Genomic DNA, 3,729 nt, shown 5'->3' with positions numbered 1-3,729 from the left:
CCAGCTCAGCCCACCAGGGGGCGGGGCTGGCTGGCATGTGGTGCTGGGGGATTGAACCGCGGTCCCTGATGCTTTGCCAAGCTAGTTCCAAGTAGGTGCTTTAGACCACTGAGCCATCTCTCCAGCCCCTAAAGCTATAAAATGTATTATAAAATTAATGCCACACGTGATTGCATTTTAACCAAACTAAAATGTATTTTGTTTATGAAACTGAAACCTTTTGTTTCCAATTCTATTGGTGAAAATAGATATTTTTTGTGATGACTTTTGAATATACCTATTATTACATATTATAGCTCTCCTTAGTTAATAAAATAATTTGTCTAACACATTTGAATGGTTTTTCTTTCGATTACAAAAGATAAAAGAGAAAAGCTTCCATTATGAATTATTACAAGGACCATAGGAGAGCAGAAAACAGACATTTAAGATTTTAATATTGCAAACAAATAGCATAAACACTGTGTGTAATTCAATACAGGGATGAAGTTTCAACCTCAAAGAAGGTACATCTCATTAATTTTAGTTGAATTTCACTGTGAGTGATATGATTCATTTTATCTTAAAAGACAAAATATAATACAAAGAAAAAAGACCCACACAAATCAATTCAGAAAAACCTTTTAAGAGGATGTTTTATGTTTTTACAAAGTTATGCTTAATGTCACTTTTGGTTAAATAAAATATTTTACTTCTTTTACATATGACAAAAATACTCATTCCAATATTCTTTCTGTAATGTATAATCTTTCACATCCTTAGAAGCATATAGCAGGTTGATTCTCTTTTTTTCTAAGATAGCCATCTTATGATAATTCTTTACCTATATGCACACTGATAAAGTCTCACACTTTCTATTATAAATATTATTGGAACCTAACATAACTAAATTGCTCAATTAAAGACATTATATAGATAAAGAAGGGGGATATCCAGATAAATCAATTAAAATGCATTGTTTTTACCCTAAACAAGTTTCTTAATTACAAATAAATATGTTGGTAGTTAGAAAGCAAATTTTCTTTGCAGAGCTTGAAAGTGATCCATTAGGGGCCAGGGAGATGACTCAGTGGAATAAGCACTTCCCTGGCAAGTGCAAGGGCCTGAGTTCAATTCCTGGTTCTGCCAAAAAGAAAAAAAAAAAAAAAAGAAAGAAAAAAGAAAAAGAAAAAAAAGAAAGTGATCCTTCAGATTAGAAATCCTCCTCTCATTACATTAACAAATGCCATATGCAACAAATGGCACACACACACACACACACACACGTACACACATACACACACATTTCCCAAGTGAAGTGAATGTTAATTTTTAAGTGCTGTTTTATATTGTACTTTGCATAGTGATTTCTGTGCATAGCTAGGGTAGATTTTATATCAATGAGTGACTAGATATTGAATTGTATTCATGCATAACTCAAGTTTTTATCCTGAGGCATCTCTGGAAGTTTCTGTAGTGGAACAATGCATTGGGATATTTTCAGAACCAAGACTCAGGCTAGAGGAAGTGTCTGTCTCCAAAAGAGCTGTAATCCCAGAAGCAGAGAGCAGCATAACATGTTTAGGCATTATCTGAACTGATGCTAATTTCCAGGGGTTCCATTTTAACAGCTAGGTACTTCCAGTACACATACATTCCTAGCAGGATGAGGGGCTGGTGCTGTGCCCTGGCTCCTGAGCCTGGGATCAAGCCAGTCTCTCCTCGTTGCTGCAGCAGGATCAGAACACGGCCTTCATGGAGCAAGATCTGTAGTAATTTCTGTGGTGCTTTCTCTTGATTTTATTTGTTTTTGAATGACAAGATTCACATCTGAAAATCCACTGCCACCAAGATTATTCAGAGACAGGCTTTAGGCTTCCACCTGTCTCTTTCACCATTCTCAAGGGGCTCAATGGCACCTTGTGCCATTGGTAACACTTGTTTGGAAAAGTTCATTGAATTGAATTTAAACAACATGGACTGAAATATTTTTCTCATTTCTTTTAAATTCTAATTTACTCTATAGAAATTTAAAAGAAATTAATGTCTGCTTATGTATATCAACAGAGTTTATCTGAGCTATATGAGCAAATTATGTTTTCATTAGTAGTGTTGTTATTGTTGGCATAAGGATAATTTTGCTCTTGGAAAATATCTATTTTTTATTTTTTGTCGGAACTGGGGATTGAACTCAGGCCCTTGCACTTACCAGGCAAGCACTCATTTTACTGAGCTATCTCCCCGGCTGTTGGAAAATATCTAATAAAAATTAATATTTATTTCATGTGGACATGAAAATAGTTGTAGCCCATGTTATAAATTTTTATTGTTTTATTCATTTTAATGAGAAAAAAGATAAAATGGCAATGGAACAGTTTCAAAACAGGTTAGTGGGACAGTTACAATAATTAATGCATTGTATATTGTTGTCTTCATAGTAGTTATTCAGAAGACAAGATGCAAATGTGCTATCTTGTCTCAATAATATTAGTACAAATACTAATGTTTCTTCTCAGTGAACTAAGAGAATGTAGCTGTATATCTATCTTAATTATGTTGTATATACATGTATATTTTTTTCACAATAAAACGGTCCTTTATTTATATCCCCCTTTTTCATTTTGTTTTGTCAGACATGGGTGTTCCAGTGCACTGAGAGAAGCTGTATTTTGAGAAGTCTTTAAAGGACCTTTTCATACTTGATGCCAGTCCAAAGATTGTAGGTATCTGAATTCAGCAAAATAACACCAATATGGTCCAAAAATCCATAGTAGTAGTGAGTTATAAGCACAACCGGCAATTGTCCGAAGCTGTTGACTTGAGACTTTTACAGCTCGGCATATTAATATACAACAGCAGGTAAATAACATGTCAATACATCTCAATTATAACCATCAATGTAAATAGACTCAATTCACTAATTAAAAGAAATAGACTGGCAGAGTGCATTTGGAAACAAAATCCAACAATATGCTGTATACAAGAAAGACATGTTATATATTTTTAAATCTTTGCAGAACAAGTTGCCTGTTTACTTTTCATAATATTTGTGTGGGGTACTAATGTGATGGTTGGAATTGTTGGTTATACATTTTCAGTGTCATTTAAAAGAAAGTAAAGGAAGTAAAGGAAAAAACACCCCCAAGAGGTGATACCAGAATTCACAGTAGAAAGATTAGATAAAGATCCAAGCCTTGGAAAAAGGAGATGGTGTGTCTCCTTACAACTTTAAGATACTCACCGAAGATACTACTAAGTTTTCCTGCTTTGCTTTGGTTTTGAGTAATTAATTATCCTTGTAAGTTGGTATTTGCCTGGCGGAAATGCTTTTTTTCAGATATTTTTAATGCTAATTTTGTTAGGATATGTGTTAGACCTGATCATACTGGGTTTATTTTCCATAGTATTCAGTGAACTTTTTCAAAGATACAACTGAGTCTTTTAATTTGGGAGACTTATTCTTTAAAAATATTAGTGTTTTTTTCCCTCTCCTTTCAGGGATTCCGGTTACACAGATGGTATCTTGCCTTGGCCTGTGTTCCACTGCCACCACTTTTGCCCTGACTGTTGTGGTTTTCTTTTTCCTTTTCTTTTCCTTTCTTGTCTCATTTTCATTTTCTTGCTTGTTTCCTTTCTTCAGCATCCCTTATTTGATTCACATTTGAATCTTCTCTCTGTCTCTCTCTCTGTCTCTCTGTCTCTCTCTCTGTATCTCTGTCTCTCTCTGTCTCTCTCTGTCTCTGTCTGTCT

Source organism: Octodon degus, unplaced genomic scaffold, assembly GCF_000260255.1.
Source record: "Octodon degus isolate 3935 unplaced genomic scaffold, OctDeg1.0 scaffold00005, whole genome shotgun sequence".
In the NCBI taxonomy this organism is placed as follows: Eukaryota; Metazoa; Chordata; class Mammalia; order Rodentia; family Octodontidae; genus Octodon; species Octodon degus.
The sequence above is the reverse complement of the archived record's forward strand: the minus strand, read 5'-3'. Positions refer to the sequence as shown.